Here is a 13,373-nt window from a genome sequence, read left to right on the forward strand (position 1 = left end):
CAGGTATGGAATGTTCAGAATTTGAAAATGAGTAGTTATTAGTCATAGGAATTTTGAAGACCACATACATTCTGTCCTCTTAACAACTTATTTACTTTTAAAAGTTATGGGTTTCCATAGAATTAAACTGTTTTCTCTTTTAATATAAGAAAGTACTAAATTTATTCTATTTTCAAAATACTGGCAAGTATATTGTGAAAAAAATGTCTAGTTGGATATCATTCCAGTTGATGACCCTCTGAAAAAGAAGAGGTAATTAATTCAAATTAGATGCCAAATAATACTGATTTTTTAAAAGTTACTTCATGCAGAATAATATTTACTATACCAAAGCAGTGAAATTTTATTTCATCAGCTTATTTTTTAAATTTAATTTTAATGTGAAATTTTAATGTTCACTGGGGTTACAGCAATTGTAAGGTACTGAATGCATAACTTTTCAAACTTGTTATCCCCTCTCTCATTTTTCTCACAGTTTTTCCTTCACCCCTATGCCCCTCAAAAGTTTTAATGTACATTTCCAACTTATTGTCTTGTGAGAATTGCTATTGCATTGGTTTGCTCTTTGTTCTTTGCCTCACCATTTTTTTGTTCCTGTTCCCTTACCTAATTAAGGTAAATGTATACACAATACACATGGTACCAAAATCAAACACAGCAGGGGATAAACCATAGGGGAAAATCTCAAAAGAAATAGAAATCACATAGTACATAAAAACCAACAACCGCAAATAAATATTTCTGTTTCCATATCTTGGAGTTCATTTTGCTCAGCATCAGCTTATATGGTCATATATATGCATAACAAAGGCACTGGAAAATAGTTCCATGGACACTATATCATGAAAACAACACGTTAACTGTTTTTGATGGTGAAGGCAGGATTAAGATAGGTGAATTCACGATTCTGATAAAAGAATTTCAAAAGAGTTTTAAAATTTATGACAGGTAAATTTTAATTGTTCAAACGTTTTAACAACTTAGACTATTAAGACAATTTAAAATTGTCTGGGAAAATAAGCTTTCATGCAAAGAAATCCGTGGAGACTTAGCTGAGAGCTAGCAATATGGGTGAATATGACTCATTTTCACACTAAACAAACAAGCCTCACAAACCTTGCTGTGAATCCTGTAGGTTCCCTTGAGAATTGTCCTTACCCAGGAAATATATTCTCACTGTGTGAAACAAGGTTGTAGTGGAATTTAAATTCAAAGTTCTTTTTAAAAAAAGACATCAAAATTTGTGAATTGACATTTAATTACCAAACAGTAATTCTCTGAAAAAGAAGGAAAGATGTAATTCAAAATCACTTGACTTTATTAAAAGTATGAGAAAAGAGTAGTGAAGAAAGATGAGAGAAACCATAGAGGACTGTATTCTCTCCAGTGGTGTAATGCGTTCTTGTTCTTGTTTCTTCCATTCTATCTCCACAAACTATAAAGTGTACCTCAGGACTGGAGTAACCAGTTCAGACAAAGAATACTCAAAGAATGGGGGCTGGGAAAGTGGCTCAGTGGTAGAGCGCTTGCCTTGCATGCCTGAGGCCCTGGGTTCGATTCCTCAGCATCACATAAGCAAAAAGAAAATGGCCGGAAGTGGAGCTATGGCTCAAGTGGTAGAGCGCTAGCTTTGAGCTGAAGAGCTGAGGGACAGCGCCCAGCCCAGAGTTCAGGCCCCATGACCGGACACCCCCCCAAAAAAGAATACTCACAGAAGAAAATATTTGCAGTAGATGTAGGTGATATATAACCTTTGACAATCTATTTAAATGTGTTCAAAATTCTCCCTTACACCAAACTGCCCTCTTTCAACAGTTTGTTTGCTTCTCCCATGACAGCGCTTCATTAACTGCTTAAAATTTTGTGAGCTCATATACATACTCTCTAAAGATTGCTGTTGGTTGTGATTTTTGTTTGTTTTTGTTTGTAGTTGTGTTTTTAACTGAATTTCAAAAGGTTGTGCAAGTGTGTTACAATTAAATATGTCCAACTAATTGTCCAATGCTTCTGGATCAGAGTCACTTTTTATCATTCTCAACCAACCCTTTCTCCAAGATTTATTTCAGATTCACCACTTCCTTTATTACATTTGTACATTGAGTATTCTAGCTGTACTTGCCCCTTGTTCCATTTTTCATTCATTTTATGTCTTTACTATTATTCCTTTCTGGTTTCAACTTCCTGATAGTCATTCTGCTAAACTGTCTGTTAATACTTTGAAAGATTTATATACATTCCATGGAGTTTCAATCCCACATATACTTGAACTGATGTCAGCTTATATTTCCATAATTCATTCATCTGCAATAACAATTTGCAAGACTGGAGATGTGAAGCACCTAGACATGATTTTATTCTCATCTTTTTGGAAGATTAATCTTTAGTCACCAAGAAAGTTTAAAAATCACTTAGAATTTATACCTAACTACCAGTTTTTATAAATGGCTTTGTACAATGGTGTGTGATTATTTTATTTTACATGGGATGATATTTTCTACTACCTATAAGTTTTAGAAAAAGAAGAAAATTAAATTTACTACTGTAGAGGAATATGATAGAAATAGAAGACAGATTTTATCTTTGTCACATCTCTGATCAGTACCCATATTCAAGACTTAAAATCATATTTCTTACTTTGTTTGACAGATAGGGAAATTATATGATAAGGCAACAATGATAAGGCAAGTACTAGTGACTTTTTAAAATGTACCTTCTTATGTGATGAAATTTACTTTATTAGCTAATATTTGGGTTTGAATTATGGGAGGCTGATCTATTTAACACATTTCTGGAAGGCACCTACTGACCAACGCAAATGGTGGGAGATACTATTTCTACCCATTAATGACTGGTTGAACTTATTTGGCATTAGGGCTGGGTAAATAAATCAACTATTGTAACTTGATTCCTACACTTGAAAAACTTTTAATGTCACTATCATCTACCTGTCAAGTGTTATTTTGGTGAATATGATTTTTAAAAGTTTATTTGAAAAGGAATATACTTTCAAGAGATTAAATGTAGGTTATCATTGGTTTGAGAATGACAACATTTTTAGAGTACAAAACCAAGATTTACTGAAGTACCAGTGTTTTGAATTTCTAAGGGTCTTCTCAATTAATGTTTTTCGAAATTATATTTGACCTCTAAGTCAAGTTTTCCTAGCCTTGGTAGAACAATTATGGATCTATCATTCCAGGGATTTTTTGGCCTACTTATGCTGGACTGAAATCTTTTATTCATCATTAGGAGTGGGGTATTAAAAATAATCTTGTGACATTTGTGATTTTGTTCACTCATATGGGCTGGGCATCTGTAAATTGAAAGTTTGAACTACAGTACTTTCTCTCATATTTTGTGATCTCATCTTTCATTTTAAGTTGTCTTACATTTCACAATTGCTTACTGCTAATTCCTGCGAGGTATTTTAGTACTGAAATATTATAGGAAATGAGAAATTGAGATGGGTCTTCAATTACTTTCTCTTAGCATGTTGCATGGGCCAAGGTGAGAAGTCTTGCCCATATTATCTAGTGATGCAGGCAACTGGGATCTGATATCCTTGGACCCGTGGGTACTGCAGAAGAATAATAGTTTTTAGGATCATATCAGCAAAATTTGGGTGTAATCAGTAAGAATGTTTCAGAAATACGTAGAAAAACACTTTGGGACTAGTGAGTTAACACAATAAATACAGCAGCAGTGTGAAATATCTTCTAGATTAGAGGAAAACAATACTTACTGTTTTTTTTTATTATGTGAATTCAGAAGACCAAGAACAGTTAGAAGGTATCACAAGTTTATACCGAAGACATTGCATTGATACTTTTTATATACTAATATATATTCTAAACCTAATTATTTATGTTCCAATCTATTTATGGGAGTAAATTTCAATTTATTTGTTAAATTATCAATTAATTCTAGTAAGGTTCACTGCGTGAAATTTAAGATCAGCACATATAAATATAAAATATATAAGTATATATAATATAAGAAATTGTTATGCATTGTTCTGTTGTGGTTAGGGTATCAAAGGCAACTGTGCTTTAAAGTATTATTCCATTATCTCTACCTCAGTTTTTGGTAGAATTAAACATAGAACCTTACTATTTGTAAATTTACAGCCTAGAGGCAAGAGGAAACACTTTGATTAAAACATTACCAAATTAAGTCCTAATATCCGGGAGAAACATATGGACTTCTCCAGGAGCTATGGAAATATTTGTTGATAGAAAGTCAGTAGTGTAAGTTCCTGCCTGGTTGGATGGTAGACTGGCCAGGATATTAGGTAAACATGCATATGAACAATTTTTTCACCTTCTTGGCTTTAGCTACTTTTGAAATGATAGGTATAATAAACAATTATATTTTGATAAAATACCTTCTATTCTGAACAATTCGGTCTGAAGTGTTCATCTCTCTATGAACCCTTGTAACTAAAATTAGTTTTGTTCCAGTAAGACAATCTATGCTGTCAGGGTAAGATGTTCTGGTTGGTCTGTTCCTACATTGAAGAAGGGTAAAGGTTCAGGAAGACATTTGTACCACTGCGACCTCATTTAGGAAATTTTAAGCTGCAGAAATTTAGAAGTAGCTTTTAAGCAAGGCTTACTTTTAATCCATTAGCTCCACAAAGTTAACTCAGTTGATAAGTAAGTACTTGAAAAGCCATCACCTTTGGATTTCGCTATAAAGGCTTCAAAATATGATCAAATTTAAAATGAAAACGACAAAATAGTCATTGACAAAAAATTGCAAATGTGAGTAATCGACCAAACAATGTAAGTTTTTCCCACTATACACAGAAATTTAGAGAAATAAGATCAATAGCATTTTAGGGACAATAAGGGTTCCTTGTTACAAATAGGCAACCAAGGATATATGCCTGTATAAAGATTGCATCATTAACTACTTAAATTTAGAGGATACTACATGCTTCAGCAGCAGGTCTACCCAAATGACAACAATACAGAGATTAACATGGCACTTGCAGAAGGATGATACAATAATTCGTGAAATATTCCATATTTTTCATTCTACAAATGCAAGAAATGACAAACAGTTATTAAAAAGTTGATTACAAAAACACAAGTGTAACAATACATGTAATTCATAGAATTAAAGGTTAGTTTGACATCAGTGTATTAAATCTTCACCTTAGAAAGGCCCTTACATAGCATAGCCTTTACAAAACTTGAATTTTTTATATGGAATGTAATCTGAAAGGACGCATTTATTAATGAATCTATATATTATAAAACAATGTAGACTTCAAAGTATTATATCTAGAAGATAATGAAATAGATTATGGACTCTATACAAACCTAGATATACTTTTTTTTTCAGACAAGCACCAGGAATAACTTTAGTTTCTATACTATACAACAGATAAGTTAAAATTTTAAAAAAATGACAAGCTCTGCAGAAATCATTATAGATGCATACAATCAACTCTTGAATACATTTTGACATCAAAGTGAGGCAATTCACGTGGAACAATACCATGGAATCCATGAATTTTTAAATTAAGATATTGCTGTTGCTTTTTATTATCAAAATATTTTGTAGGGACACAAAGGATGGAATGGCACCTTTGAAATTTAAGAAACTTAACCAAACCATTACTACATAAGAGAATAATTTGTACAGCTTTCCACAACTTCAAAGAGGTAGTGATACATACTTATCCTTTTGGCAATATCAAATGCAGTTTCTTCCAAGTTGTTCTTCAGACCCGGTTTGATACAATGGTTCAACAGAAGGAGATAGAACATATCTTTGCTATTCCTATTCCCAGCAGCAAGATGCAAGGGCGTCAAGATGCCATTAGTTTGGGGATTGGTATCTGGATCATGATGAATTAAGAAAGAATCCATTCTGGTATTATTCCATATATAAGTACTATGCAGGGGTGCCAAGTCATTCACAGTTATTGCATGAATATCTGCCTTGAGCTACCAACTCATGGACAATATCTATATGTCCACTCTAGGCTTCCCGATGAAGAGGGGTATACTTATCCTCATTCCTGGTATTCATGTGAGTGGCCTTTTGGGAAAGTAGTCTCTGCACTGCAGTAAGCCGATTAATTTCGGCATCCCAAAGAAGAAATTTGCTTGCATTCTTCTCCATTATTTTATTGCAATTGATACCATTCCTCACGTTTTCATCTTGTTCCTTGTCTTCATCAGAATTGCCTAACCAGAGAATTTGAGTACTAGTGTGAATGAGGTGTCCATGTATATCCCCAATAGTTCACGTTGGTTGAACTGGTCAGAAAAATCCGGTGAATTTTCTGCATGTTTTTCCACCATGATTTATTTTCTCTTTTTCCATTTTTACTATTTTAAATTATTCTAACTGGAGAGTAGGAAATTGATAGAGAGCAGAGGAAAGACTTTCCTCTGTATTCAAATGAAAAGAATGAAAATGAGGACCAGTGGTGTCTTCATGTGCAGCTTATTCTAGAAATGCGAAAAGAGGAAACAATGCCTTCTACGTAAATGATTTGGGAAATACAATGATATAGTGTAAGAGAACTTACTATTCAATATATGAGCTTTAAGAGCTTTCTAATACATTCATTATTTATTGGTACTCAGCATTAGAAAAAATGTATAATGCAGTAGTAAAATAAAAGTCCTTTGCATGACTACTTAAATTACTTTTTTTTGTTTGGTTTTGTTTTGTTTTTATTGTGAAAATACTGTACAGAGGGGTTACAATTACAGGGGCAAGATAGTGAGTACATTTCTTATCAAGCATTTTAGCCTCCTCCTTTGTTTACCTTTCCCATCCCTTCCAGCCTCCCCCAGTCTCCCCACCCACTCCCTCCCCCCAACAAAGTTGTAAAGTTCGTTTTCAACGTGACAACGTGTACTTCTCATTGTGGCAACGATCCACTTGTATCCTTATTAAAGCGACTTATTTTTCCCCTTCCCTTCCACAAATTATACCGACATCAAATACAGTGAAAGCAAGGGGTACACTATGGGGGAGGGACATACAAAGCAACAAATAATCTTATAAATACGTTAGAAACAAATGCATGAAAGAAAAAAATATTTAAATACATATCTTTGGGTTCATTTTCCTAACTTCACTTTATCTGATCTTTTTTGCTTGACTCATACATATACTAGCTATTGCAAATAAGGGAAACCATGGGACCTATGTTTCTTTGGGCTTGGCTTACTTCACTTAATATAATTTTTCCAAGTCTTTCCATTTCCTAAAAAATGGGGCAATGTCATTCTTTCTGATGGAGGCATAGAATTCCATTGTGTATATATTCCACATTTGCTTGATCCATTCAACTACCGAGGGGCATCTGTGTTGCTTCCATCTGGGCTGGAAAGGTGGCTCAGTGTTAGAGTGCTTTTCTTGCAGCTTACTACAGTGCGGAGACTAATTTCCAAAAAGGCCACTCATATGAATGCTAGGGCTGATGATGAGTATACCCCTCTTCCTCAGGAAGCCTAGAGTGGACAATTTGACATTGTCCATGAGTTGGTAGCTCAAGGCAGATATTCACGCAATTACTGTGAATGTCTGGACACCCCTGCACAGTGCTTATATGTGAAACGTATTGCAACAGTACACACACACACACACACACACACACACACACACACACACACACACACACACACACACACACACACATCAGATTTCTTCTTAAGTATTTTTTGTGTATGGTCTTAAGAAGAAATTTACATTACTAACTTGAATTTCTGACAGAACAATATAATCACTATACATCTTGCTTCTATACTCTCAATATTAAATTGCTATCCAAGTATGTGCAATAGATAAGTATAGGAAAAAGTAGGAGCCACAGTGTTGACTCATGTCTTTATTCCGAGATAATCAGAAAGACTAAATTTGATGATTTTGGTTTGAAACCAGACCAATAAAAAAACGTCCATTAGATTCTGGTTTGAAAGTAACCAGCATAAGCTAGAAATGGAGCTGTGGTACAAGCAATATAATGCTAGCCTTGAAAAAACTAAAAAAAAAAAAAAACCAAAAAACAAATTCTGGGACAGAGCTAGGCCCTGAGTTCAAGCTCTAGTATTAGTATTTAACTAATGAAAGAATGAATTAGTTAAATAATTACCTAAAATAAATTAAGTGGTCACATGTTGAGGGGCAGATAAAATGTAACTACCATGGTGACTGCATTATGTATTATTTTGTAATAAGGCAAATTATCATTCGTCCTAATCATTAATATTTTTTTGTAAAATAAACCCTGAATTTGGCATGCATGTGTATGTGTGTGTACTTGTGCACACATGTGTGTTTATGTATGTGTGTGTGTGTGTGTGTGTGTGTTGTTGCAATGTTGCTTGCCAATATGAACAGGGTCATGCTGAAATGAACTGTGTTGCAATGTTTTTTATTTATCAGTGTTCTGTCCTGTCATTTCAGTGGAACCACCCTTCTGTACATTTTATTTGTTTATAACATCACCATAATCAAAGCATTTACAACATAAGTTAGATAAAAGAGATCATTTTCAGTTCTTAATATACGTTAGGTAAAAAGATGAATAAATAATTAGGTAGTAAGTTATTGCTGTAAGATGACTGTCAGTACAAAATATGTATTTGACTTCTTAAATTGGTTATATTTTTAAGAAATATTCATGGAGTGATTTTGACCGACTTGACCAAATAGGTATTACTCTCTGATTATTTCTGTGAAACTCAAGGTGGATAAACTCTTTCCGGATTTCTGTTGAAAATAACTTTATTTGTAAGATCGTATCTATTCACACTAAGTTAAATAAGCCCCGTATTTTTTTTTGTTTTTTTGTTTTTGTTTTTTTGTCGGTCATGGGGCTTGAACAAAACCCCGTATTTTTAAGGTTTGAATATCACATCATATTGACTGAAAATCAGGATTGTAGCTATGCTTCTTAGATATATATTAAAAAAAACTAAAACCTGTGTCATCTCCAGGTTGTGGATGCATTTGAAGTTGTTTTGCACATACAAAGGTTTCTTCATTAATGGTTCTTTTGTGGGAGTAACTATCACAACTTTAACAAATAAGGCTTTTCAAATATCTTTTCCAATATAAATAACATCCCAGAGCGAGTCTTGCAATTTCTGAAAACCATTTAAATATTTTAGTAATATTTTAGTTCATTGACTATACAGCTAAAGACATTTCTGAAAAAATATTGTTAAGATCTGAAAATGTAAGTGGGTATATAGGTTTTTTTATGGATCATTTTATGAAAAGCCAGTTTTTATGAAAGTAAAAGAAATAGAATAAATAATGTAAGTGAATTGGGTAAACTAATTATTAGTATAATTTTGTTTTTTATTAGCACTGTCTCCTTTGAATGTAGATGATGCAGTTAAATTATTTTTTGTCACTGTGCTTCAGTAATTTTTAGAATCTTTGTAGTTATAAGAATGAATTTGTAGTACAAATAAAAGCCTTTTAATATGATTAGGATTAAACTTGTGTTTTGTGTTCTACCCCCATGAAAATGACTTATTTTCAAGTGTTAATAGTTTATAATTGAATCTTCACTATTATAAGAAATTTTGAAAAAAAATGGTACTATTTATGTCTTTATTTTGGGGGGAGTGGTCCGGTAGTGGGGCTGGAACTCTGGGCACTGTCCCTAAGCTCTTCAGCTCAAGTCTAGCGCTCTACCACTTGAGCCACAGCGTCACTTCCAGCTTTTTTCTTTTTTCTTGTGTGGTGCTAAGGAATCGAACCCAGGGCTTCATGAATGCAAGGCAAGTGCTCTACCACTAAGCCACCTACCCCGCCCTTCATGTGTTTTTAAACCAATAGTATTCACAAGTTGCTGAGTCTTTAATTCATACTTAGGTCTTGGTGTCTATGATTTTTTATCCTCTCATTCCTAACATTAATGATAGTTCAGAGTGCATTTTTCAGTATAGGAAAGGTAAAATATGTATCTGGGGTCAAAGGTGATTTTTATATCAGTGTTGCTTTAATAGCATTTTAAAGTAGTACCTTTCTCTCAAAATGTTGGGTATAAAAAGCAATCAAAATACTTAGAAAGGTAAACAACTTAGTTGACCTACAATGTGGAAATGATTGGTCCATCAGACCTGCAGTCTGTTTCCATCAGGAATTGGGGAGGTCATTCTTTCAGTAAGACAGTGTTAAACAGAGATAGGGTCCCCAGGCAGTGCAGTGTTGAGTGAAGGGATAAAATATGATTTCTACTATTTTGAGCTAGAAATCAAGAATGTTATACTTTAGCAGTTCCTTTCACCAGGATGGTATGCATTGATTATGAACTTTGAGTTTTCATATTACATTTCCCTATTTTCTAACAAAGATAAAGTGAAATATTGTGAAAGTGAAAACAATAATTCTGGGAAATTTTCCTAAAATTTGTAGACTAAGTGCTGGTATTTTCGTCATAAAATAGAATGAGATTAATTGATACAGTGGGAGATGATCCTCAGGCTAACACTTACCATGTGTGCAATATTATACTAGTAATTCCAACTCTGAAGACTTCAATGTTATCATCCAAGAATTAAAAATGTAAGTAGTTCAACTTTATGGAATTATTGTGAGGATTAAATTATATACCATAGGTAAAGTACTTGGAAAAACATTCAATTAGCATTTGGCACATTCTACCTGTTATTTTATCATGTGATGAATTCTAACATTTTTACTATGATTTTATATGTGCAATGTGAGGTATTGATATTCATTGCATTGATCACTTTTCTGTCACTATGAGGAAAATACCTGCAAAGAAAGTTTCTGAGGAGGAAATTATTATATTGACTCATGGTTTAAGAGAACAGGGTTTAAGATCAAATGTCTCCATTATTATTAATCATATTTTTATTATCTTAACTAGGTGTACACGGAAATTTCCATTCAAAAAATGAGTTTTTTTAATATAATGGATCTTTATATAACTTTTCCCTACCCTTCCAAACCTCACCCCACTTTAATTTTTTCTAGTTTCATATTATTTGCATTGAATATTATGTCTTCACTTTTTTCCTCCATAACTCTCTTTATTCCTTCCCTTTGACTTCCCCTCACATCTTCCAAGTGATAGTTTCCTGGTATTAATTTAGTTGGATTAAAAGTTCAATTTTATAAGAAATTACACCTTTAAATACTGCTCTGAAAAATGAAAGCTTTGGTTAATACTGTTGTTTAACTTGCATAAAATTCTGGCTTCCAAATATGCGACAGAGCATGGGTCCTTTGTGTGTCAGGCTCTGACTTCTTTTACTTAACATATTTTTAGATCTATCCCTTTCTTTGCAAATAATGTAACAGTCCTCATAATAGATAGGTGCAACCCAATTGTATATATATGACATATTTCCTCCAAACATCCCCCTGCCAAAAGGCATCTTCGCTGTTTCCATGACTTGGCTGTGGTGAATATTGCAGTAATGAACAAGGTTGTGAAAGTGATTTTACTGTAACCTTTTGGAAGAATTCATCACTATATTTCTGGGAGCAATCCTCTAGTCAGTTTTCTAGAATAAGCTCATCCTTCCTTTCATCTCCATCACAACGTATTGCAAGTCCTCAAAACACACTATCCTCTACATGTCTCAATAAGCTAAAACCACACTGTGTCCATATTCTTTCAATATATTTTTAATACTTACATAAATTTAGTGAGAACCTTCTATGTACTTTCCTAATGTATGAATGAGAGACACAACAACAAAATAAAACTAAGAAATATACATTTTAATTAGGTATTATAATATTTAAAATCTTTTTCAGCTCTAACTCATAGCCTCACTTACTATTATTTTAATCTTTATTTGATTATTTCATCAATCCCCTAAATTATAACAGGTGAGTTAAATACACACAAAAAGTGTGGTTTGATTTTGACATTCATGTGTGAGGATGCACAATATGGGCAAATAGATGGATTGGAATTAATAGCAATTATCCATTTTGTTAAAGTAGAGATGGTTTTTTCTAAACTGATACATATTTCATTCAACAAAAAGAAACGTGTAACAATTCCCTTTGTTTTTCTTCTCATTAACTTTTGTTTCCATTTTATTTTATAATGAAGGATGATTTCATATATGTACTGTAGATAGAAAAATATGTTAAACTATTTCTATCTGTATGCATTGATATATACATACATACATATATTACACAGGTTACAATGATAATTTATAACTTCTATAAGTATACAATTTACTAAATTATTAAAAACATCGATGGCTCATGCCTGGAATCCAGGTTTCTCAGGAGGCTGAGATCTGATGAACATGGTTTAAAGCCATCCTGGGCAGGAAAGTCCATGAGCCTCTTATCTCCAAACAACCAATGGAAAATAAGAATTCGAACTGTGGCTCAAAGGAATAGAGTGATAGCCTTGAGAGAAAAAGCTCAGGGACATCACCCAGGCACTTAGTTCAAGAACTACAATCTATCCAAAAAAATCTATTTAATTTACACCTGTGTAAGTAGAGTATTTCCATCACCCAAATGCACATCCATGCTCATCTGCAAAATAACTCTGTTTTGTCTGAAGTACCACTAAACATTATCACTAAAGTAGCATTGGAACGTGCGTTCATTCTATCTCTCTAATGGATTTTTCTCCACTAAAATACTCAAGTGTTACAATTATTCCAATTATTTAAAATCATAGCTTTTTTCTTTAATACCCCTAATATTACAGTTTGAATTCAGTGTCTTGTGCCCCCTAAATGGATGTTCTTACCACTTTGTCATGTGCCCATCCCTAAATTATCCTGATAATCTTTCAGATAGAAACTGGCTTCCTACTTGTGTATGATCTTGGACTCAGTCCACTTTATCTTATTCTTCCGGGAATTTAGAATAACAAGTGAATGGTATTATGCACAGTTTTTTCTGTATAATCTCGGCTTTAGCCACTGTTCTCACATCAGTGCACTCCCATGTAGTCAGGATTTTCATAAGCTTGTCATAGCTGATTTTTTTAAAAAAAATCTTTGCATTTCCTGCAGGTTTATGAGTGCTGAATTAATTTGTGTTTTCTTGTCTTGTTTTGTTTCATTTGAATGTATGTGTTTAGTTGTTCCTCAATTTTCCTTTTGTTTCCTTCCCCGATGTTCTTACCTAAAGTGCTGAGAAACCAATTCTTCTTTCTCAAGATAGTCAGGGTGAACATTATTTATTCCAAAGCAATTTCAGTAACATTTAAGCATCTTCATATCTATGAATGGTATACAAATGCTAAGCGCTGAGAAGGGTGTTTTTACTTTCACATTAGTCTTTGTCATACACAGATCATGAAATATATGAAGATAATATAAATACAGATGCATGCCAGGAGGTGAAAAACCTATTATTAATTGTTTGACAGAGGC

The 13,373-nt window shown here is 33.3% G+C and overlaps 1 pseudogene; it reads left to right on the forward strand.

The window, feature by feature from the left end:
- Nucleotides 1-4,935: 4,935 nt before the first annotated feature.
- Nucleotides 4,936-5,035, forward strand: LOC138823760 (U6 spliceosomal RNA; annotated as a pseudogene).
- Nucleotides 5,036-13,373: the final 8,338 nt, after the last annotated feature.

This window comes from Dipodomys merriami, unplaced genomic scaffold (genome assembly GCF_024711535.1).
Source record: "Dipodomys merriami isolate MVZ:Mamm:240054 unplaced genomic scaffold, mDipMer1.0.p SCAF_1220, whole genome shotgun sequence".
In the NCBI taxonomy this organism is placed as follows: domain Eukaryota; kingdom Metazoa; phylum Chordata; class Mammalia; order Rodentia; family Heteromyidae; genus Dipodomys; species Dipodomys merriami.